Source organism: Trichosurus vulpecula, chromosome 1 (genome assembly GCF_011100635.1).
Source record: "Trichosurus vulpecula isolate mTriVul1 chromosome 1, mTriVul1.pri, whole genome shotgun sequence".
In the NCBI taxonomy this organism is placed as follows: domain Eukaryota; kingdom Metazoa; phylum Chordata; class Mammalia; order Diprotodontia; family Phalangeridae; genus Trichosurus; species Trichosurus vulpecula.
The window spans coordinates 202,494,116-202,521,175 of NC_050573.1; positions in this window are offsets into that span (position 1 = coordinate 202,494,116).

Sequence of the window (27,060 nt, forward strand, 5' to 3'; positions counted from 1 at the left end):
AATTTGACTTTCAAACACAAGAATCAAGAGAAGCATGAAAAGGTAATCAAGAAAAAGAACAAGAAAAAGAAATTGCAAGGGACTTACTAAAGGTGAACTGTTTTGTTGACATTCCTACATGGAAAGATGATGTGTATGATTCATGAGACCTCAGTATTAGGGTAGCTGAAGGGAATATGCATACATATATGTCTATGTATATATATGGGTGAATGTGTATGTCTGTATATATCTATGTGTGTATGTATATATATATATATATACATACATACATACATATATATATATATATATATATATATATATATATATAGAGAGAGAGAGAGAGAGAGAGAGAGAGAGAGAGAGAGAGGGAGAGAGTGGACACAGGGTGAGTTGAAGATGAAGGGAAGATATCTAAAAGGAATAAAATCAAATTAAGGGATGAGAGAGGAACATACTGAGAGAGAGAGATAAGGAGAGATAGAATGGGATGGATTATCTCCCATAAAGGTGGCAAGAGGAAGCAGTTCTGTGGGAGGAGGGGAGAGGGCGGATGAGGGGGGAATGAGTGAACATTGCTCTCATCAGATTTGGCCTAAGGAGGGAATACCATACATACCCAATTGGGAATCTTACCCCACACGAAAGAAGAGGGAAGAAGATAAAAAAAATGGGGGGGATGATGGAGGGGAGGGCAGATGGGGGTGGAGGTAGTCAAAAACAAACACTTTCGAAAGGGGACAGGGTCAAGGGAGAAAATTCATTAAAGGGGGATGGGTTGGGAAGGAGCAAAATATAGTTAGTCTTTCACAACATGAGTATTGTGGAAGGGTTATACATAATGATACACATGTGGCCTATGTTGAATTGCTTGACTTTTTAGGGAGGGTGGGTGGGAAGGGAAGAGGGGAGAGAATTTGGAACTCAAAGTTTTAAAAACAGATGTTCCAAAACAAACAAAAATGTTTTTGCATGCAACAAGAAAATAAGATACACAGGCAATGGGGCATAAAAATTTATCTTGCCCTACAAGAAAGGAAGTGAAAAGGGGATGGGAGGGGAGTGTGGTTACAGAGGGGAGCGCTGACTGGGGAACCGGGCAACCAGAATATACGCCATCTTGGAGTGGGAGGGAGGGTAGAAACAGGGAGAAAATTTGTAATCCAAACTCTTGTGAAAATCAATGCTGAAAACTAAATATGTTAAATAAATTTAAAAATAAATAAATAAATAAATAAAATGTTGAATTAAAACAAAACAAAACAAAACAAAACAAAAAAAGAAACACAGTAGTGGGGGCTTGTGATTTATAGTGTTTGTAATGGATAATAAAAGATACTTGTTAGAACCCAAGGTAGCAGCCACCTGTTCTGTCGCCAAGGAGCATGTTGTTTTGGGGAGTAGCCCAGAGAAACTGCTGTATATACAAATAAATATAATACAAGGTAAATTCAGAGAGAGAACAGTGACAAGAAGTATTAGGGAGGGCATTATGAAGGAGGTGGTATTTGAATTTAATCTTGAAGAAATTCAAGGTATCTGAGAAGTGGAACTAAGGAGGAAGTTCATTCAAGGCGTGGGACATGTCTTGTGAAAATGCATGGATGTGTGATATGGAGATTTTAATTTAGGGAACAGCTAGCAAACTAGTCTTGATGAAATGTAGAGTATATAAAGGGGAATAATGTGAAATCAGGCTGGAAAAGTAGAGAGAAATCATGGAGAATCTTTGATACCAAATTGAGAAATTTATTTTTTATCTTATATTCAGTGGGGAGCCACTGGTGATTTTCTGTTTATCAGGATAGCGACACTGGCAGACATGTTTTTTAGGAAGATAATCTTCAGCAGGAGTGTGAATGATAGATTTGAGAGGGGGAGAAAGTAGAGGTGGGAAGACAAATTAGGAGACTCATAATAGCTGAGGGCCTGAATTAGGTTTGGAATCTTGAGAGGAGATAAGAGGATGAATGTGAGAGAAATTGTGGAGGTAGGATTTGCCAGACATGATAACTATGGATCCTACCACCACAATGTGTAAGGGAGGGAAGATTCAAGGATGATTCCAAGGTTTCAAACCCAGATAACTGGAAGAATGGTAGTGCCTTCCATAGATCTAGGGAAGTTTGGAGGATAAGTACATTTAAGAGAAAAATGAGTTTCCATTTTAGACATGTTGATTTTGAGAGGTCAAAGGAAAGTCATGTCCATCAGGCAGTTGATGAGGTGCTACTCTTATTTAGGAGAGCATTTAAGGTTGAGCATTTAGATATAAAAGTCATCTGTGTAGAGATGATAAATGAACCCATGGAAGCTGATGGAGAATGAAGAAAGAGGTGAAAAGAAGGTCAAAGACAGAATTTTGGTGGACTCCCATGGTTATAGCATAGGGAATGGATAATAATTCAGCAAAGGAAATTGGGGAGGATTAACATACCTCTAGGAAGAGAACCAGGAAAGAGCAGTGTTATGGAAAGCAAAATGAGAAGGCCATCAATAGTTTTAAAATAGATTTAAAAAATAAAAAAGGTTCAAGAGGATGAGGACTGAGAAAAGGTTATCATGTTTTCAGTTGAGTTTGATGATATTCTTGAAGAGAACAATTACAATGGAGTTAGAAGCCAGAGTACTATGGATTGAAAAGTGAGTAGGATGTGAGGACATGGAGGTAGTGAATATTGATGACTTTTCCTAGGAAGTTGACTGTGAAAAAAAGATATATAGGATGCAAACTTGAGGATATGAAAAGTAAAGGTTTAGAACAATGAGAGAGACCTAAGCATGTTAATAGTTATCAGGGAGGGAGCAAGTAGATAAGGAAAGATTGAAGATGAGAGAGAGAGAATGATCAAAGGGGAAAGCTCTTAGGGAAGATGTTAGGTGATGTGATCGACAGCAATAGTGATTTAGAGTATTTTATATGACTATTGGTAACTTTAATTTCTCCTTCTGAACACTGCTCATATCACTTTACCATTTATTAATTGGGGAATGTCTTTTATTCTTATAAATTTGACACAGTTTCCTATGTACTTGAGGAATGAAGTCTTCTTTATCAGAGAAACTTGCTATAATTTCCCCCTCATTTTCATGCTTTCCTTTTAATCTTGACTGCATTGGTTTTATTTGTGCAAAATCTTTTAATTTCATGTAATTGAAATGATCCATTTTATCTCCTGTGATCTTACATATTTCTTGTTTGGTCATAAACTCCTCTCTTATTCATAGATCTGACAAGTAAAATTTCCATGTTCCCCTAATTTACCTATGACATCAACCCTTATGTGTAAATAATGTACCCATTTTGACCTTATCTTGGTATATGGTGTGAAATGCTGTTCTATGCTCAGTTTCTGTGAAACTGCCCTCCAGTTTTCCCAGCATTTTTTTTTGTCAAATGGTGAGTTCCTGCTCCCAAATCTTGGATATTTGGGTTTATCAAACACTAGATTTCTATGGTCATTTACTACAGCATATTGGGTATCTAATCTATTCCACTGATACACTACTCTATTTCTTATCTAATACCAGATTGTTTTGATGATAACTATTTTTTAATATAGTTTGAAATCTGGTACTGAGAGGCCACCTTTCTTTACAGTTTTTCATTGATTCCCTTGATATTCTTTATCTTTTGTTCTTTCAGATGATCTTTATTGTTATTTTTTCTAGCTCTATGGAATAATTCTTTGGTAGTTTGATTGGTATGGCACTAAATAAGTAAATTAATTTAGCTAGAATTGTCATTTTTTTATATTGGGTTGGTCTATCCATGAGCAATGAATACTTCTACAATTCTTTAGATTTGTCTAAAGACAAATTTAGACAAATTTGTCTAAAGACAATTCTTTAGATTTGTCTAAAGACAAATTTTGTATGAAAAATGTTTGTAATTGTCTTCATTGAGGCCATAGGTTTGTTTTGACATGGAGACTCCCATATATTTTATGTCTGCAATTATTTTAAATGGAATTTTGCTTTCTCTCTCTTCCTGTGGGGTTTTGTTGGTAGTACATAGAAATGCTCATGATTCGTGTGGGTTTATTTTATATCCTGTAGCTGAAGCTGTTAATTGTTTCAACTAGTTTTTTAGTTGATTATCTAGGGTTCTCTAAACATACTATCATATTATCTATGAAGAGTGATAGTTTTGTTTCCTCATTACCTATTTTTATTCCTTCCATTTGCTTTTCTTGAAATGTTGCTATAGCTAGTATTTCTAATACAATACTGAATAATAGTGGTGATAATGGCCATCCCTTGATCTTATTAGGAAGGTTTCTAGCTTATCGCCATTACAGATAATGCTTGTTCTTGGTTTTATATAGTCTACTTATCATTTTAATAAAGGATCTGTTTATTCCTATGCTTTTAGGTTTCTTTTTTAAAATAGAAATTTTAAGCTTTTTTCTTCATCTGTTGCTATAATCATATGTGATTTTTGTTGTTTTTGTTATTGATATGGTCAATTATACTTATAATTTTCCTAATATTGAACCTGCCTTGTGTTTTTGGTATAAGTCCCACCTGGTCATAGTGTTTTGTGATATATTGCTGTAATGGCAAGCAAAGTGGGACTTTTTGTTGTTTTTTGTTTTGGAGTGCTTCTCACCACTAAGGCAATCAAGTGCCTTTGATTGAGTCTTGGCTTTGTTTGTAAGAAAGTCCATACCCTTTTGCTAGTTAGATCACTAAAGGTGTGAAACACTCTGACCCTGAATAAGTGTATGTATACTCTGGAGGTTAGCATTTTGTTTGGGGCTCACTCATTGGAAGAGTGTTGGTGTGGAGACTCTGGGTAGCCATTAAGGAGCCTCCCAACTTTGACAACCCAGATGTTGGTGCTTCTCTCTCTGGTAACTATGTATGTATAGCTTCAGTTAGACAGATAGAAGCCTGTCTATTGATTTGTGTTATTTGCTCTGTTTATATTTTCTCTTTTTTGTAATTTGTTTGTATTTGCTCTGAAATTCGGGGTGCTGACTTTTTCACCTGAACTAAGTGAATGATATATATATATATATATATATATATATATATATGTTTAATTAAAATAAGGTTGTGAACCCCTTAAAGTTGCTTTCCTTAGAAAAGCAGATTAAAGAACCTGTGCTAGTAGCCCTCGTGTGTGCTGGTGTTGTTGGCCTACAGTAGCTGCAAGTTGCATTGTTGTTACAATTGCTGTAATCTCCTTGCTAGTATTTTATTTAAAAATTTTTGCATCAATATTGTTTAGGGAAATTGACCTACAGTTTTCTTTCTCTGTTTTGCTTTCCTTGGTTTAGGTATCAAAACTTTGTTTTATAAAAGGAAATTGGTAGAACTCTTTCTTTAGCTATTTTTTCAAATAGTTTATATACTATTGGGGCTAATTGTTCCTTAAATGTTTGGTGGAATTCACTTGTAAATCCACATATGCATCTGGAGTCCTGGGGATTTTTTCTTAGCTCATTTATAACTTGTTCAATTTCCTTTTCTAAGGTACTGTTATTTAAGCATATTTCCTCTTAGGTTAATCTGGGCAAGTTATATTTTTGTAAATATCCATTTTACTTGACTGTCAGTTTTCCTGGCATATAACTGGGCAAAATAATTCCCAATAATCATTTTTATTTAATCATCGTTGGTGGTGCATTTACCCTTTTCATTTTGTGATACTGACAATTTGGTTCACTTCTTTCTTTTTTTTTAAACAAATTAACCAATGGTTCATCTATTTTATTGTTTTTGTAAAAAATAAAACTAGCTTCTAGTCTATTTATTAGTTCTTTTTTTTACTTTCAATTTTATTCATCTTTTCTTTGATTTTCAGGATTTCCATTTTGGTATTTAATTGGTGATTTTTAATTTGTTCCTTTCGTTGTTTTTTTTAGTTGTATGTCCAATTCATTGATCTGCTCTTTCTCACTTTTACTGATGTATGTGGTAGAAATATAAAATTTCCTCTTTACTGATGTATGTAGTAGAGATATAAAATTTCCTCTAAATACTGCTTCGGCTGAATCTCAAAAACTTTAATATGTTGTCTTATTGTCATCTTTATTGACACATTTCTATGATTTGTTCTTGAGCTACTCATGCTTTAGGATTAGATTATTTAGTTTACAATTAATTTTAAATCTATGCTTCCATGGCCCTTTATTGAATGTTACACTATGGTATGAAAAGGGTGCATTTAATATTTCTGCGTTTGTACATTTGGTTAGACCTAATATATGGTCTAATATTAATATTTTTTGCAAAAGTGCTATATACATCTGAGAAAATGTATACTCTTTATACTATCAGTTTTCTCAGAGGTCTATCATATCTAACTTTTCTAAAATTCTATTCATCTCCTTAACCTTTTTCTTATTTATTTTATGGTTAGATTTATCCATCTCTGAGAGAGCAAAGTTGAAATTTGCCACTAGTATAGTTTTTCTGTTGATATACTCCTGTAATTCATTTAACTTTTCCTTTGAGTTTAGTTGCTATACCATTTGGGGCATGTATGTTCAGTATTGATGCTATTCCACTGTCTATGGTGCCCTTTAGCAAGATGTAGTTTCCCTACTTATCTATTTTAATTACACCTATTTTTTGTTTTTTTTATTTATCTGAAATCATGATTGCTATCCCTGCCTTTTTTACTTCAGCTGAAGCAGAATAAATTTTGCTCTGACTCCTTATTTTAACTCTCTGTGTGTCTCTCTGTTTTGAGTGTTTCTTATAAATAATATATTGTTGGATTCTATTTATTAATCCATTCTGCTATCCAATTCCATTTTATGGGTGAGTTCAACCCATTCCACATTCAGGATTATGATTACTTCACTGTATACTTCCCTCCATCCTATTTTCTTCTGTTTTATGCTTCTTTCTCTTTTTACCTTGTCTCTCTTCAAAAGTTCATTTTGCTTCTGACCACTGCCTTTCTTAATTTGCCCTCCCTTTCATTACAGCCCCACTTCTCTTATCCCCTTTCCTTCCTATTTCCTTGTTGGGGAAGATAGATATCTATACTCAGTTGAGTGTGAATGCACACACACATACACACACACACACACACACGCACACACACACTCTTCACTTTTTGAACCAGTTTAAAGGAGAGTGAGGTTCAAGTGTTGCCTGTGTCCCCATCATTTCCCACTTTTCTGTAAAGGCTCTTCCTTGTGCACCTCTTTTATGTGACATGATTTTTCTCCATTCTTCCTCTGCTTTCCTTCTTCTCCCAGTACATCCCTCTTTCTCATCCATCTATCTTTTTTACTCACTCCTTTATCCTCTATGTAGAGTCCTTCTAACTGCCCTAATAATGATAACATTCTTAGGACTTTTATACATATATATATATGTATACATATACATATATATGTATACATATACATACACATATATATCATCTTTCCATATAGGAATGTAAACAGTTTAACCTTATTGAATCCTAAATGATTTCTCTTTCATGTTTACCTTCTTATGCTTCTCTTGAGTCTTGTGTTTAAATGTCAACTTTTCTATTCAGCTCTGGTCTTTTCATCAACAATGCTCGAAAGTCTACCATTTCTTTAAATGTTCATTTCCCTCCCTGAAGGATTATACTCATGCTGGATAGGTTATTCTTGGTTGTAATTCTAGCTCCTTTGCTGTCCAGAAAAATCACATTATGAGCCCTTTATTCTTTTAACATAATAGCTGCTAAATCTTGTGTGATCCTGACCGTGTACTAACAATATTTGAATGTTTTCTTTCTTGATGCTTGAAGTATTTTCTCTTTGTTCTGGGAGCTCTTGAATTTTGCTATAATATTCCTGGGAGTTTTTACTTTGGGGTCTTTTTCAGGAAGTTATCAGTGGATTCTTTAAATTTCTATCAGGACAGTTTTCCTTAATAATTTCTTGAAATATGATGTCTAGGCTGTTTCTTTGATCATGACTTTCAGATAGACCAATAATTCTTAAATTATTTCTCCTTGATCTATTTTAAGTGAGTTGTTTTTCTGATGTGATATTTCATGTTTTATTCTATTTTTCCCACTGTTTTGATTTTGTTTTATTGTTTCCTGATTTCTCATAGCCTCATTAGCTTTCACTTGCCCAATTTATAATTTTCATTCTATTTTCTTCAGTGAACTTTTGTACCTTTTTTCCATTTGGCCAATTCCCCTTTTGAAGGAGGTATTTCCATCAATGTTGTTTTGTACCAGTTTTTACCAAGCTGTTTTTTCATAATTTTCTTGCATTGCTCTCATTTCTTTCCCCATTTTTTCTTCTACCTCTCCTATTTGATGTCTAATTTTTTTTTAGCTCTTCCAAGAATTTTTTTTGGGCTTTTGTCAGAATCACATTTTTTCTTTGAGGCTTTGCTTGTAGGTGTTTTGACATCATTGTCTTCTTCTAAATCTGTGTCACCATGGTAGTTTTTGTGGTTGGGCTTTTTTTTTATTGTTTGCTCATTTTCCTAGCCTATTTCTTGTCTGAATTTTCTCTTAAAGTTTGGCTCTGTTCTCAGGGTGGAAGAGGGGAGGGTGCTGTCCCAAGCTTTAGGTTTTTTCTCCACTACTGTTTTCAGAGCTAGTTCTGGGAGTTTGTAAGTTTTCAGTTCTTCCAAGGTGGTGTGATCCAGAGAGAGAGGTGTGGTCATGGCTCCCCTGTGACCAGGAACAATACTCCTCCTCAGGGCTCCTGATCCCTTGGGGTAGCAAGTACTACTTTCCCCGGAACTTTGACCCAGAAGACTGAACAGGCAATGATGCTGCCACACAGTACCTTGTTCTGTGCCTAGTGATAGCACAGGGGTCCCTTGTAGTATATTTCTGACCAATTTGCCTGATCCACCTACTGCTTCTGGTTTAATAGCTCCCAAAGCTGCTGCTGCTGCTGCCACCTCCAAGGCCTACTGCTGGCATTGCCACAACATGGGCTTTGCGCCAGCTTCAATCCTGGTGTCACCGAACTTTCCTTCCAACCTTTTAACTTACCTTGGGTTGAAAAAATGTCTCACCCTGAACTTTTGTTGGCTCTGTTGCTCCAGAATTCAATTTGAGGCATTATTTGAAATTTGTTTGGAGGGAAATGTTGGGAAAGTTTGACTTCTTCCTCTACTCTGCCATCTTGGCTCCACTCCAAGAAGCCTCATTCCCCACTTTTTTGAAAACCTGGAATTTGCCCTAATATAATGCAATAGAAAAGAGGTATGTATGTGTGTGTGTGTGGGTAAGCCCTAGGGGGAAAGATAATGAGTTCTATTTTGGATGTATTGAGTTTAAGACGTCTATTGTAATACAGCTCGAAATATCTGAAAGGCAGTTGGAGATGCAAGATTGGAGGTCAGCAGAGAGATTGGAACAGAAAAAGTAGATTTGGGAATGATCAACACAGAGACAGTACCTAAATCCATGGGAGCTGATAATTATCACCAAGTGAATTAGGATAGAGAGCTTTCTTTTTATTTGCTTCAATCTATTAGAAATATATTCTCTGCTTATGAAGCCAGACCTAGAGACCAGTCACTGACCTTTGGTTAGTTCCCTTGCTTGTGTGTGGGAGGACTGGCTCTCTATTTTTCTGAAAAAAAAAAAGCCATGATCACTATGGAAGGATGAGATATAGATTATGGAGAACCCTTGACTAGGAGGAAAGAAAGAGTTTGACAAAACTAGGTGGCCTCTTCAAGGAAGCACCACAGGCCTCACTTCCGCTCCTGCTATGGCCTGAAAAACAATCATGACATGGTCTCCAGCACTGCTTCTCATGATTCAGACCTGGTTGTGTTCAACCTCTTTCACAGATGAGGCCAAATATTATACTTTGCCCTAAAACTTTTTTCCCTCTTTGGCACTCTTTCCCTGTGCTGGTTTCATTTTAGGCTTTAAACCTCCCCTCACCTGTCAGTTTCTTTGTGAAAATCTGCCAGTCCCCAAGGAAACTAGGGCAGAAGCTCATTCCTGTGTGGCCCCTTTCTGCTTCTGCAGTGATGATAATAGAATGGTAGAGGGAGTTAGGAATCACATAGTTTTAAAGCTATCTATGAACTTAGCAGTTAGTGCTTTGAATGTAAAATGTGGGTTTTAGGATCAAGGAGTCAATATACCACTGGAAAATCAGGATCACATCAGTCTTGATGTAACTGCTATATATGAGACAAAAGAAAGTTACAGCTAAATAAGAAAATGCCTTATGGGTCTTCCTTCTTCTTGGAGAGGAAAATGATTTGTTTTATTATTTTTCCCAAAACAATGGAAAGCATTGTCTCATGGGGTATTTGGCCACTCTGTATTGAGGCACTCATAAAGAACATATGCTACAAGACCACTGGGAAGCTAGTTGCAATTTATGGTTGCAAAGAACTTGAAATTGTGGGGATGCCTGTCAATTTGGGAATGGATGAACAAGTTGTGGTATATGATCATGATGGAATACTATTCTAGAAGAACCTGGATAGACTTGCATGAAAATGAAATGAAAAGCGAAGTGAGTAGAACCAAGAGAACATTGTATATAGTAACAACAATATTGTTTTAAGAATAACTTTGAGCAACTAAGTCATTTTAACTATTTTAAATACCCAAATTAACTACAAAGGATCTATGAAGAAAGACACTAACTGTTTCCACAGAAAGAACTGATAAATTGAAGTATGGATAGAATGATTTTGCATACATATATACACATATTTGTGCTTAATGATAGCCATCTCTAAGGTGGAGTGGGGAGGGAAGAAAAAAAGAAAAAAAAGAAAGTTACATGATAACTTTAATATATTTAAAAGAATAGCAAATTGTATATAATAGATTTGCAGTTTCATGTGCAATCATCTTTTTTTCTATTCTACTATGTTATGGAAATGCTTGTTTTATTTTCTTAAGTTCAGAAAAAAATACATTTTAAAAAAGAGAAGAAAGACTGGATGGCAAAAAACATCATATCATGAAAAATTAAAAGACTACAAAAATATTTACAGGTGACAGTCATTTCTGAATTAATTAACTCTGTTCAGTCCGTCTAATTTGTTAGAGAAAAGATAGAAATCAATACCAAATTAAAAAAAAGAAGAATAAAATTGAGAACATATGGCATGTGATTCTGTCATCTCTAGTCAGACTGATTTGAATAAGCTATTGATATTTGAAATTCAGAAATGGACAAATTAACAGATGTTAATATGGACTGTTTATGACTTCCTACAAATTATAGGCTGTATGTTATTTATTAAAAGGTGACTAAAAGAATCTAGAAACTACCTCATCTAGCAGACACTTAATCTACTTGCCAAGCAAAAATATATGGCAGTCATGTACAATGTTCATTTAGAATATCAACTGCTTTTTAAAATGTTATGGTGGAATAAGTGGAAAATTATGAAAAATGTTGTTTAATAAAACAGTGAGAAGAAATGGATAAAAAAACCAATCTGATAGAAAAAGCTTAATGAGCAACCCAACTAAATAAAATCACTTCTGAGGAAGGAAATTCCTAAGGAAGGAAAACAAGTAGAAACAACAGAAAGGCTCTAGCAAAATTCCTATATTAAGTTCTTTTTCATTAATATTCCGGGAGCTACCACATTTATTTGCTAGTACGACAGTCCTCAAGTACCACATGAAGAAGTACAAGTGACACTAAAGAAAAAAAAGACGGGATGGACTAGACCAGAGTTTACATGAAGGAGACCCATAAAACAAGTAACACCATTTTGAGGTCTTTAAGAGACCATTTTTGAAGATATCTCAAAGAAAGGTAAATATCAAATGTTTGAGAAAAATGATAGACCTTACTATTGCCCTCCCAAAAAAGTCAACCAAGAAAATATCAACAACTAATGTTGACCTCTATATCTACTTTTCTAGCTCAAGTATAATCTACACAACTTGAAGACATTTTAAATCAAAATTTGAGGAAGAGATTTTCACAGAAACTTTGATAGAAGGGCACATCTTTATAATTACACAGTTCATTACATGCTGTAAAGAATATCACATTCCATTGTGCTTATTGTTTATTGACTATAAAAACCCAAACATTTGATCCAGTAAAAAGAAAGTCACCTTAAAAGCTTTCCAACAAAATGTTGACTATGTATGTCAAAATCATGTAAGCATACTTGGAAGATATAATGTCAGAAATCACTTTGTTCAATGACCTTCTGAGTAGGCATAAAATAAACAGACATATAGTTGCCAAAGGTGGTTTCCATGGTTTTGGAGGAGGTCTAGGAAAGATTCTAAATTAAAGAGGGTTTCCCTATAGGTAGTCAAGTTCTCCAGATACTCATATTTCTGGGTGACATTGGTTACATTATGTCTGGGAATAATATAGAGCCTCCCAAATGAGATTTATAATTACTGAAAAGTTTGGGCTACCCAAATAAGAAAAACCAAGTGCATGAAGAGTGCCTTTTGTCTAGAATATTTTGTGTAGTTATATTAACAACCTATAAGGATAATCAATTACTTTATATATATTGGAAAAGCATATGGACAAGAAACTAAAGACAAATGCCTTAATTTCCCAATATAATGACTTCTCAATCTTAATCTTTTTTTTAAACCTATGCAGCATTTTTGATTGTGTATCACCATCTTTTCTCTTCAATATCCCATCCCCCTAGATTTTGGTGGTACTACTCTCTCAGTTCTTCCCCTATCTATCTGACTACTCATTTTTCACCTCCTTTTCTGCATCTTTATTCAGGGTGTACTCATTAATGGTGGGTTTCCACCAACATTCTGTCTCATCCACAAAATGATTCTGTCCCAAGTCAGCAAGAATTTATTAAGCTTCTCCTATGTGCTAGGCATTGTGGTAAGTGTTAGGGACATAAAAAAAGGCAAAACAAAGAAACAAAAACTCCTTGCTTTCAAAGCCCTCACAGTCTAATAGGGGAGACAGTATGCAAATAACTATGTATAAGTAGGATCTAGATCTAGATAGATCTATGTAGAAATTAGATAAATATCTAGAGCTATATAGATATATCAGTATCTATATAGCTCTAGATAAATCTAGACAGATCTATATATAGATAAATTTCTAGATCTATATAGACATATCAGTATCTATATAGCTCTAGATAAATCTAGATAGATCTATATAGAGAGATAAATATCTAGATCTATATAAATAGAAAGAAGAAATGACACTAAAGAAAAAAGGACAGGATGGACTAGACCTATCTATCTATCTATCTATCGATATAAATATCTTTCTATCTATTTATACGATAAATTAGAGACAATCTCAGGGGGAAGGCACTAGCATTAAGGTAGATTTGGAAGGTGGGATTTTAGCTGTCAGTTGAAGGAAGTTATGGAAGCTAAGAGGCATAGATGAGGAGGGAAAGAACTCTAGGCAGAGCCAACAGTGTCTTGTGTGAGGTACAGCAAGGAGATCAATATAACTGCATCACTCTGTGTGTGTGTGTGTGTGTGTGTGTGTTTGTGTGTGTAATAAGCTATGTATGAAGATCCGAAATCTAATAAGGGGCCAGGTTATGAAGGGTTTTAAAAGCTAAGAAGCTGATTGTATAATTGATCTCTTAGGCAAGAGGGAGTTTGTAGTTTATTGAATAGAGGATGGCAAGGTCAGACTTGTGCTTTAGGAATATCAATTTGACAGCTGAATGGAACATTGTGTGTAATGGGAAGAAACTTGACATAAGGAGACAAACCACAAGGCTATTGTGATAGTCCAGATCTGAGGTGAAGAGGACCTTACTGGGCACTTAATAAAGGCTTGTTGATTTTGTCTTAAATTCCTTAATTAAAATGTGATCTGTTCACCTAAGATTTTTCATAGTCCCCAGCGGAGAGGGGTGTATCAGTAAGGCAAGATCATGACTTTGAGGATGACCATGAAGATGCCTGAGTGGTTCAGAATTCCAAAGTATCTAAAATTCTCTATGTAGAAGGTAGAGGAAGTATAACATTTATTTAGATACGAGAATATCCAATCTCAGGACCAATGACCTCAATTCAATATAGCAGTAATTATGTTCCAAAACTAGTAAACCCACCTCAATGTAGCAACAAGAAAATTATAACACAGCATTATAGCAAGAAACCAAGTCATCCTGTAACTTTGCCCCCTGCTAGGGCCTCCCTGTAAACAATCACTCATGAATCTTAACTCTCTGCTCAGCACTCTCTTCAGCTCTGTCAGCTCTTCAGTACCCCCTTGATGTCTGCTTCTCAATTCTGTTTCCCTTCAGTTCTGTTCCTCTTCAATTCTGGTTCTCTCACACTCTGGGTTCTCCTTATGTACAGTCCTAGCCCGAGTCTGATTGGCTAGAACTCAGGTCTCTGATTGTCTGAATTCATGATTGACTGGAACTCAGTGCAAATACCATTGGCTCTGGTCTTAGCATGTCCCCTTAGGGCCCTGAGGGCTTCAAGCCCAAATTGGCTTAGTACCTGATAAGTAGAGTCTTTAGACCTACTTATAAACAAAGATATAATCAAGCTTTCCCACCTAGCTCCACCTGAGGCCTATTGAATGGGTGGGGAAGATCTTCCATCATATTAATACTGGGCAGGGGAGAAGATGGTCATGGGTCGATCTTTGAGGATTATCAGTCTTAGGGAATCAGAAAGAGGGTGAAGGTCCAGTAAAGGAGACCTATAAAAGTATGTTGTATTTCAAACTAATAGAGAAGAAAGCAGCCAGTTAGAGCAGGTGCCTAATGGTACCAGCTGCTGAGAGTTATCAAGGAAGATGAGGCCTGGAAAAAGCCAATGGATTTGCAATTAAGAAGTCACCTTTAGGATGGCAGTTTTAATAGGGTGGTTGCGCTGAAAGCCTCTTACTGCTAAGGCTGAGAAATGAATGAGTGGGTAGGGGGTAGAAACCACTTTTTCAATAAGTTTTACAATGAAAAGGAGTATAGAACTCATCCAGTAGCCAGAGTGAATAGAAGCATCAAAAGATGACTTTTTGGAGCAGAAAGGTGGCTGTTGTAGTAGACTAAACTTGGGGTAATGTGCCCCTATAATTTGCTGGTGGCCATGGAAACAGAAAGGAGAAGATAGATTATAGAAGTATTATATAGTTTTTAAGAATGGATGACTATGTTCATGGTAATACTACTGAGAGAAGAAGAGAAGTCAAAAGTCACAGATCAATGCGATATCGGAGCTCCAAACTAGACTTGAACAGAGCTCTTCTACAGTATCCCCAATAAGCTGCCATACATTCTCTGCTCAAGGACTTCCCAGTATTGGAGAAATAACTAGCTGATGAGGCAGGTCATTCCAATTTTGGCTAATTCTAACTGTTAGGGAGTTTTTCCTTAAATTGAGCCAAAATCTGCTTCTCTGCACCTTTCACCCATTGTTCCTAGTTCTTTTCTCTGGGACCAAACAGAGCAAGTCTAATTCATCTTCCACATGACAGCCCTTTAAATACTTGAAGATGACTATCATGTGCCCTACTCCCTCCACTTCCAATTCTTCTCTTCTCTAGACTAAACATGCCTAATTCCTCCAACTGATCCTCATATGGCTTGATAGCCAGTTCTCTCACTGTCCTGGTTGCCCTCCTCTGGACACACTCCAGGTCATCAATCTCTATTCAGTTTTGAACAGAACAGAATGTCCTATAGGACACATTGTGCAGACACTCTCCTGACTAATGGTATCCATTTGTGAGAATACTAATAGCTGACATTTATATAGTGCTTTAAGACTTGCAAAGCTTTTTACATACATTCTATCAAATCTCATTTGATACTCAAAATAACAGTGTGCACCAGGTAGTACAGATAAGGAAACTAAACCTCAGAGAGGTGAAATGATTTACTTAATGGCCATAGAGCTAGTAAGTATTGGGTGGGGAGAGGGAACTTAATCAGAGAGTTCTTGAGAGGTCTTTCTACTGTGCCATTATTCAACTCCAAAAGGTTAGTTTACATTAGGAGAGAAGTCTAGGTCCACAGAAAAAAGCGAAGCTGAAGGGCTCACATAAGGATGGAGCCATTGTTCTCTTAAGAAAAAAACCAAAATAAACCTGTGTCCAGTGCTTTAGTGGGTGAGACTTAGACATGATTCCATTTGGAGGGCAGAAATTATAATGAGTGTGATTGTCAGTGTGTATACTGTGAGTCATATTGATGTAAAGTAGAGTTTTTTAGGTGGGCTCACAAAGAGCCATTTAGGATCTTCTATACACAAGGAGCCAATGAAAGTCAGGAGCGAAAAGTATTCAAAGAAATAGTATATTTATGTAAGATGTTTGAAATCATGCTCTATGATATATTATCTTTTGGGCATAGTTATGATTTGGGGGAGAAAGAGAAAAATGATGGGAATATGGATACATGTGGGTACAACAGTGTTGTAATTGTTATCCCTATGGTTACCCTGGCTTAGCAAATGCCTGAGTTCATCTGAAAGGAGATGGGGGCTGTCTTTTTCCTGCTCTGCTTAATTCTTTGCAATAACATACATAAAATCATGTTTATTTGCATTTAATTTTCAAAATCTCCTTTGCACATGTCTCCTTGACAGGAACATTCCCTGTGTAGGCAACCTCTTTATAGAACTTAGGGCACAGCCTCTGACAGGGATTACTTTATAACTGGGAGAAAAAGTATTTGTATAAAATGTAAGACTGTATACATGGGATTGCATCCAGAGCACTCAGCCAAAAGAAATACTGAGCTATTGCTAAATCATCTTAATGAGTTAAGTATTGTGTGTGGTTTTATTTTTTTAAGGAAATCCATTCGTATTTGTCTCTGAAACTATCAGGGATCAGTCAAGCAAATATTTCAGTGAAAGGGAAAAAGTGTGTTTATAAAATTCATGTTGGCTTATTTCCTTCCATGGTGAAAAGATACCATTCAAGACAATGCTATTTTACTGAATTTTGATTTGTTTTTTTAGTTACCCATTGAAGGGGTCTCAAATAATATATAAAATAAATAACTCTCCCCACCCCATCCTTTTGCACCAATACCTTCTCACCTTTATCAAATCCATATGTTATGCAGAATAAGCCCCTTTTCATTTGAAAGAAAGACTTATACTTACAGGGCAAAGGAAACTATTTGAATGGTTTCCAGGTCCACACCTTCCCCCCTCACTCTTAAAGGAAGAAAGGAAATGGTCCACACCAACCAGAACTGACTGTTGAGAAGCCAGAACGGGGGCTCCCTATAGACATGTTTACAAATGCCTTGAGTTTCTATGTTCCACTTCAAATTTCTGTTGGTATAAGAAATAAATAATTACTGTACTCCATCCATGAATGTCCTCCCTCCCACATGTCAGACACCTTCCAAGGAGCCTGGCTTACTAGTTTGAACACATCTGCATTTTTTCTCCTCTTTCCCTTGCCCCCTCCCCCTCCCTCCAAATCATGTGGATTTTAACTAGTGTGATCGAGAGGTAAGAGTTCTCTAGAAATTATAATGAGTGCTTGTTTTCTCTTAGACAAAGGGTGAGCATTTCACTTTTATGGATAATGAAACAAAACAACCCAACTATGTGCACTTGCTCATATATAGTCAGCAGTGGGGGGGGGGGAGGTGTTTGAAATTGACATGAAAATTTTAGCTTGTGACTCCTGATGTCATGTTTAGACACTCACACAGAGCTCTAATGGGTTACAGAGCTAGGAAAGTTCATCTCTTTTACCTATTTAAATAGAGATAATAGCATGATCTCAGTATTTCTGGGGGTGCTCCTTTTCCAGTCATAGACTATTCTATCTGCTTTTTTGTTTTAGAGATTGGCATTTGTAGGAAAAGCTGGAAAATACTCAAGAGATGTGGCATTCGCATGTGGTAAGTGAAGAAAATAATATACTTTTTTTACCATCTCTCAATCATCATGTCATCTTATCATGTCATATGTGTACCAGTGGTTTATGGAACTGGGGAACCTTAGACTAAGGAAGAGAAGATTCAGGGTAGGGGACATGATGATTATCTTCAATGATGTCAACAGGTGCTCTGTGGAGAGGGATTAGATTTATTCTGTTTGACCCTAGAGGACAGAGATGGGAACACTAAGTAGAAGATTCAAAGAGGCAATTCAGGATTGATTTCAGAAGTGGAAATTGGGGAACTTCTTAACAGAGCTAGTGAAAAGTAAAACAGGCTGCCTTGGGAGGATTCCATTTATTATTGGTCCTCAAAAGCTGGCTGGATGACTTCTTGTCCATTATGCCGTAGGGAAGAATTCTTTTTCAGACATCGGCTGAACTAGATGGTTCCTGGGGTTTCCTTTTAACTCAGATATTATGTGATTCAGTGATTTTTGCTTATTTGGTCAAGTATTCCTTCTATCCTTCCATTTGGTATTATACTTTCTGCTTTATCAGACTGAAAAGAAAATTCAGTGAGGGGCATGTAGAGAGGCTAATCACAGTAATAAGCAGTCAGTCAATAAACAATTATTAATCATCTACTTTGTGTTAGGCACTTTGCTAAGTGCTGGGGTTACAAATACAAGTAAAAAAAAGACAATCCAATCCTCAAGGAGCTTACAATCTAATGAAGGAAGAAAACACACAAAAGGAAGCTGAAAAGATGGGGAGTGAGAGGAGAGGGTTGTAAGATGGAGAAGTAGGGAAGCAGTGTAGTTGGTGGGAAATGGGGCAAAAAATATGCAGAGCCCCATTCTTAAAGAGTGGCCCTGGAGATCATGGCCCTGTCTCCCCTCTAGAGGTCCAATCAAAGGGCAGAGGGTACTGATGAGATGTTCATACCGGGCAGATTCAATGTTATGGGATAACAATGGATTTCTTGGGAAAGGTAGGCATGACAGAGAAGTCCAAAGAAGTCCAAAAGGAGTATAACTGATGGAAAGGGAGACATTTCTACTAATATAATGGAGCCATAGTGTAGATAATACAAAAGAATGGATAACCCCCAAATCATTTGGATATATGATTATACAATTATACAGTTAATATATTCAAATGGATTTGTGATCTCATCTGTTTGAATGCTTGACATTTGATGCAAATTACAACTTATCCATGCCTACCCATTCTGCTTGACTTTTCTTTGTGCCCTCCCACAAATTTATCACAGAGGGTCTATCTCCACACTGGTGACCTTCCTTAGTTTTTTTTTTTTTCTGACATGGTAGGGATACCAGTGGAATGCTTGGACTATCTATCTCTTAGTGTATATTAACTATATATGTATAAATACTGTACATATGCATAAATATGTAAATATTTATATGCCCCACAAACTACACTTTACTTTGTTGTTCAGTTGTTATCAGTCATGTGACTCTTTGTGACCCCTTTTGACGTTTTCTTGGCAAAGATTCTGGAGCAGTTTACCATTTCCTCTTCAGCTCATTTTATAGATGAGGAAACTGAGGCAAACAGGGTTAAGTGACTTGCCCAGGGTCACATAGCTAATAAGTGTCTGAGGCCAGATTTGAATTCAGGAAGATGAGTCTTCCTTACTCCAGGATCAGGGCTCTATCCAGTATTGGACTGTGTTGGATTTCCTCCATGGGTGTGGTGAATTAATGAGGTCTGCACATTTTCCCAGGACTTTATTTTTTCTTCTTTCACGTACCTTGTGAACATATCCTTCAATGCCTCGTACTCATATGGCTGCTAGCAAGAATATCCTCTGTGGACACTTGATCATATATGTGTGCGTGTGCATGTGTGTGTGTATGTGTACATATATACACGTATATGTATACACACACACACACATATATATATACATATACACATATATCTATATCTATAGTGCCATTTCTACCACTTCTATAAGCAAGTCCAAGACTGTGAGGTTAGAATTCAAATGTGTCAGTTATGGTGAAAAAACTTTGTCATATTAATCTTTTCAGATTTTTTCCAATTGTTTCCTGTTAGTTGTTCTTCATTTATATCCTTAAATGTTTTCAGGATGACTTTGTAAACAACTAAACCTGGATCTCATCCCAAGCTTTGTTCAAACTGGTTTCTTTAATATATGTAAAGATTTTATATGCACATACATATATATGCTTATAGTGCTTTGCAAACCCTAAAGCATGTTATAATAATAATAACAATAATAATAATTATTATTAATAATGCAGTTCTCCACTGATCTGTTTTATGAGGCACTACTGCTCATAATCTTGCATCATTTTTCTCTGTAAGATTTTATAAATGAGTTTATATTTTAAACCAATGTTATTTTTGGATACCATCCCTCCACCTGGCAAGGAGGTCAAGTATTTACTTTTCAGGCACTTTTCAGTCTCTTTTTGCTTTCCTGTTGTGGTACTTGATTTATATCTATTATTCTTCTATTTTAAGTTATTATAGTTCGTGTGTCTATCATTTTCCCTGCCCATTACCAATTTTCCATTAGCAAAAACTTGTTGGAATTAAACAAGATGGAATCGTTTCAATTGCTTACCATATATTTTTCTTTCTTTGTTTTTGTTCTTCTATCTTTGTGTTAATTTTGATCTTTGCTCTAACAAGTCAGTGATCTCCATAGATAGTCCATAGATAACTGATTCAGGAATGACTCTGACATCAGTAATGATTAGTCATCTGACTGTTAAAATATAACTTTATAGAGAATATTTTTTGGTGATTGCCATGATCAACAGCTAGAAGAGAATATTCATAATTAAATATGTTTGAGGCTTCTTTGTAATGAGTCCATGTCCTCTCTCTGGTCTTATTCCTTTGTTTTCCAATATATTTCTTGATATCCTTACTTATTTCTACCATTCACTGAAGTCATTGAGTATCAAAGTATATTTTAATTTAATTTGTAGGGTTTTATAAAATTCTTCAATAATTTAACTATATTTTGTCAGTTAATAAGTATTTATTAAGTGCCTACTGTGTATCAAACACTGTGCTAAGCACTGGGGATACAGAGAATGGCAAAAGACAATCCCTGCCCTCAAGGAGCTCACAATCTAATTGGGGAGACAACATGAAAATAACTATGTAGAAACAAGTGTATACACACACATACAATACATCTGCATGTATCTATATTTTTATTACATATGTGTATATATGTGTGTATATATGCATATATGTTTATCTGACAATACATCAGACCAAATCATGAAATCATACTCAGAAAATTTGCTCAGAATTTTTAGAATTCCATAAAAATCTAATGAGCTGCCTCAAGAGTCCTTGAACTCTAGAAACGTTCAAGCACAGGTGGAATGAAGGCTTATTGGTGATGCCACGAGACAGTGGTATCAAAATTCAGATAGAAATATGGGCCGCCATGGACTGTATATGACTTACTTTTGAAAATGTAATATTTTTTGTGTTTTATTGTATTTTTCTTTATTTTGTTAAATACTCCCAGTCATATTTTATTCTGGTTTGGGATACACCTCAGGAGTGTTGTGGGAACACAAGTGGCCTGTGTATATTGTGTGTTTAACACTTCTGCTATAAGAGAAATTCCTAGATTGGACCTGAGATCTCTGAGTTCTATTTAAACTCAAGTAATAATATCTCATGTTTACCATTAATTTCCTTTATGAGATCCTTGAGATGTAGCTAGTACAAATATTATCCCCATTTTTAAAATTAGGAAGCTTAGCCTGAGAGTACTTAGGTTTATACAATTAAGTGTCAGAACCCAAACTTGAGACAATGTCTTTCCTGACTTGAGGAAACATTTTGGAGCTGAGAAATGATGGTGTAGGAGTTAGCACTCTGCCATAGTTCTCTCAATTCAAATCTAAGTCACACTGCAGAGTGAAAAGGTATCTACATTTGAGAGGCACCATGGTGCAAAAGAAAGAGCAGAACACTAGGGATGGAATCTTGTCCCTGCCATATATTATCAGTATGACCTTGGATATGTAAGCCTGTAAGCCTCTGTTCTTCATCTATAAAGTGAGTGCTGGATCACTTCAGAAGCTCCTTCCAAGTCTAACTCCACAAATTTGTTGTCAAATCCAGGACTTTTTCCTTTATGCTATTCTGAGAATGAGGTTGAAATCTGCCTTGGTTCCTCCATTCTACTGTTCTATTTAGGTCCTGCATGACCATCACTCCAAGCATTGCTTTCTTCTGGATTATGTTTTTGAGGTTTTTTTTTTTGATAGCAAAGAGAACAACATTCAATAACTGTTTTGGTAGGGAGAGGGGGCATTCCTAATGACTGAGTCTCAAGTAGTGAACACTGGTAGGAGGAAAGGGAAGAACAATTTCCAAACCTCTGCTTCTTCTAACTTCTGTCATGCTGTGCCCTCTAAGCCCTGATGGGAAAAGTTCAACCACTGGCAAGGAACAAGCTAAAAACATGAATAAAACTATTCAGAGCTAATCGAAGGTCAACAATATGACTGCGTGCGTGTCTTTACTCTTTTAACGAGGACTGCACCTTTAACTAAACTACTTGGAGTAGATAGTTTTTTTTGAGTTGAAAGGGAAAAAAAGACTCATATTTTGATATACATAATCATGCCTAAAGGCAGTTAAATGCAGAGATGATACCAGTTATATTTTAAAGGCTGAACTACAATATAATTTTACTGATTTCTAGAACAATCAGATAGTTCTGAATCATCAGTCAATGATAATTGAGCATTCACATGGTAAGACAGTGTGCTTTTGCAATTTTTTTTAGAGCAAAGGTTAAAAGAGGAAAAATGTGAGTTTTAATTGAGGAAAGTAAGGAAAGTTGATAGATGATATATGATTATTTCTGGTAACAGACTTCATGAAGAAAGTTCAGTTGAGAAAATTGGAGAGAACAAGAGGCAGAGCTTTAAGTGTATCTCAAATACTCAGATATTAAAATGAATCTGTGATCTCATCAGTGTGGATTTCTCTTCAGGGAGGCAAATAACCCATTTCACACCAGCCTACTGTCCTCCCATGAAAAGGAACCACCCAAAGTGCCAGAAATCTTTCTTCCTTTCTGCTGACATCTGAAGATACCAATGGAGTACTCTGAAGTCCACCTATTGTCTCTTGCCTTCATCAAGGGAGCAACTCTTCCTCCTCCTCCTCTTCCTCCTCCTCCTCCTTTTCCTTCTTCTCCTCCTCCTCCTTCATCTTCTTCATCTTCATCTTCTTCTCCTTCTCCTTCTTCTCTTCCTCCTTTTCCTCCTTCTTCTCCTTCTCCTCCTTCTTCTCCTTCTCCTCTTCCTTCATTTCTTCTTCCTTCTTCTCTTCTTCTTTTCTTCTTCCTTCTTCTTTTCTTCATTTCTTGTTCTTGTTCTTGTCTCTTCGCAAGGAATGTGAATGTGGTTGAAGTGCTATAAGCACATATAATTAAATTCGACTCTCAATCTTATATTGCTAGGTATACAGTCCTTCCTTGCAGGTACAGAGATCTAACTGCAGGTATTAGAAATCTTTTCCTATAGGCTCTGAAATCTAACTGCATGAACACTTAGGATTGTAGTCTAGGACAGACAACAATGTTTTCTCCTTGCATCTGGCATGAGATTCTCAAGGAAGTTTGTGCATAGAGGTGTGAGATGGGGGGTGGGGCTGGGGAATTAGGGAGGAAGAGAGGGAGGGAGAAGTCAGGGCAATGTAGGTTTAGCTTCAGTAGCCACAGTCTCTGTCCTTTAGAAAAAAAAATTCTAATGGTGCTGGTTGAAAGCTGCTGGTTGTCCCTCCCTGAAATGATTAAAAGAATAGTGAAGTTTTAGCTCTTTTCTTCTCTTCTCCTTTTCCTATAGCCGATGGGCATTTTTTACAAAGTTTCTCCATTTCTTTAAGCTGTTTCTAATTCCTGATTTATTTCACATAAAACTAAAAGACCATAACTTCTCTTTGATACATGTTTGTATATTAATAGTAAAAAGGGGGAATTTCAATTGAGGATGCCTCTGAAAAGCTTGTGATTAAAAAAAATAAAGAGACTGAAACTTTTCTTTCTGACTGTTGGTGCTGGCAGAAAAGGAAATCTTTTCTCTCCCTTCTCTGAGGCTTCCCCCACTCCTGCCCCAACTGAACTGAGGCGAATGAGAAATAAAAAAGTTGTGTTTTTGATTTTATTAATTATAGGCTTCTAAATAGTAGAAATAGATAAAGCAGTGACTCAGGACCAGTTACTCCAGGCTACCCAATAATGAGTAATCAAGATTCAGGTGTCTTAGAGCAGCAGGCATTTTAGTGAAATAGTCTGGCCTTTGGAGTGAGGCAGAATAGACATGTGGATCAAGGAATGGCATGCCTCATGGGCCACCCAGTGAAAAGAGTAAAGTGTATTGGGGTTTGGGGTGGGAAGTGGCTATGCTCTAGGACAAAAGCAAAACAAAACCAAAAAATTCTAGTGCAGGTACTTCCTCACCTAAACCTCTCAACCTTGTCAGCTAGCACCACTTGGTGGCTACACTTAAAATACTTTTTCCTTAAAAGACTCTATATCCTTCAAAAATAGAGGAGAATCAAGTCTCCCCTAAATAGGAGCAAACCAATCATATAAGGAGAGTACTGAAAGTTTTACTGTAGCTTTAGACTATTAAAGCTTAAATGTGATAATTCTGACAAGTTTATATCAAATTTTTATTAATTTGATAATTCAATTAATGGAGAGTCTTGAAACTAAGAATAAATTATCATATCAGGACAACCAATAGAAAGTTTTTTGAAGAAAGTAGAATGTTTCAAGACTCTGATAAAGAGAAGCAGGAATGTATATGTGTTTATGAAATGTAAATACTCGTAATTTTGTGTTTTCTATGACAAATTTCTTTTAGCCAGGGTTCAGGCTTGCGATATTTGCTAACTCTTTATATTTTTCCATATAGAATCCAAAACTTGCACGTGATTGAGTATATATGATATTTCCTCTCAACTAGAGTATAAACTGCTTGAAGACAGAATCTGCTTATTTTTTTTAAATAACCAGCATTTATATAGTGCTAAAAACTTTTCATAGAAATTTATATATCTATACACATATATATGTATAAACATGTGTATATATGTATGTGTATATTATAAATATACACATATACTTAAACACATATACATATGCATACATATACATATGTATATACATACATATATACATACATATAGTCATTTGAATCTTACAACTGTTTGTGGTGTTAACTTTGTGAATTATAAGTATTATTGTCCCATTTTAATGATAAAGGCAACTAAGGTTCTATGTCTTGCCTAATGTCACATAGCAAGTGAGTTTCTGAGTCAGAATTTGAACACAAGCCCTCCTAAACTTCAAGTCCAGCACTTTGCCCCTTAGGCCATATTGCCTCTCTTTATATCCTTAGCACCTAGCCCAGTACCTTGCATGTAGTAACTGCTTAATCAATGTTAGATTTAAATCACATAGTGAGTGCTCGATCAAACTGATAATATAACAGAGCATGATAAGGTGACATAGCATATACACAACAGATTCTCAATAAATATTTATGATGGTTGATGATGACAGATTATAATATACATACATACATACATACACACATATACACATATACACATACATGCATGATACAAGCACATATATATAATGTATATACTTCTCTATAGGTTGTGCTTTTCAGTCATGATGTCTCATTTTAAAATGAAGGCACCAAAGTGCAGGAGCATTAGAGAATCTTAGTATGTTTGAGAGGAAACGTGAATAACACTACTAGAAGAAAACAAGAGCGTTCAAATTTTAAAGTCAGCTCTTTTTAATTCTGTGTGTAAAAGTTGCCCTCATTGGTATCCCCCAAATGAAAGTCATTGGAATGGGAAATAAGCATTTATCTATGTCCCTAACAACCATGTTAGGCAGAGTACTATTATTGTGCCATTTTCCAGTTGAGGAAACTGAGACAAACAGAGGTTAGGGTTACACCTTTAGGAAGTGTCTGGGGAAGCAATATTTGAACTCAAGTTTTGCTGGCTCGTTGCTGTTCTACCTAGCTGCGCATTGGTGACGGGAGTGCAGCTGATAAGGAATATATTACTCTCATTTGAAAAAAAAAGCAGCTAAAAATGTTTTGCTGACATTATAAATGTTGGTCAGGAATATTTCATAGAGAGCACACAAAGATGCCCACATGCAGACACACGCGGACGAGGCCCTAGAACACACCTGAGAGTCACCGTTGAATGCCAGATTCATACAGTGAGACCTGAGTTCCAGATTGTGTCCAGAATAAGTGAAATGGAACAGAATTGAAATGAAAAACATTAGTGACCAGCTGTGCACTTGGGTCAGTGTCTCAATTCTCAATCGCACCTTCTTTAAAAAGTTCCCTTCATTTTTCAGGTGGGATCTGTTCCACTGGAGAGCAACGTAGCCCCCTGAAATTCATTGTATAAGCAAGCTGCTGTCTGAAGCATCCCTGAGTGCAACCTCCCAGGAGGTTTTAGGAGATAACAAAAACATGCCTGTCTTTTCAAAAACCACAATGTGACCAGAGCATTAGATTTAGGGGATGTTTGTGAGCTCCATTCCTGAAAAAGTACAGGGTGTTCTTCAGTTTTAGCAGGGAAGGAATGCCACTATGAAAACAGCTGCCTGTGTTCTGTCTAATCTCTTCTGTATCTTCAGGGACTCTTTTCTGGTTTCAAACCTCAATGCCTGGATTCACTAAGAAAAGAAACAATGAATTGCTTGATCCTTTGGGCAGAGCTACGTCAATATTGAGGTCAACCTACCTCTAAGATCTACCAAAGGAATAAATCAGCCACAAGTCAGGTGAAGACGACCCAGTGGCAGCAGCCTCAACAAGGGGAGCTAAAGATTTTGTTTAATTTCCAAATTAAAAAGAAAATAACATTGATTCGGTGATGCAAACGAATGATAGTTCCATCTTATCGAAGATCACAGTGGACATGATTGGTGCTACCTTTCTGTAATATGATGATGTTATAATTTAATAAGGTTCCCACAACTTCCCGTAAATTTTTACCGTTTGGAATCCTGCTGAGGTCACTAAATCAAAGCTGATATCGACAGGGATACTTTTCTGATAGAGAAACAGAAAAAGGAGCACAGGAACAAAGGTAGTTGATACATGAATTGTATTGAAAAGATATCCCTCTATTTGGGCTGTAATTATTAGTCAGTTTTGAGAGGGCAGTCCATCTTAAATAGGTTAACTGGTGCCACATTAATAGAAAAGCTATAACATGATAAACAAATATGACTTAATGCACC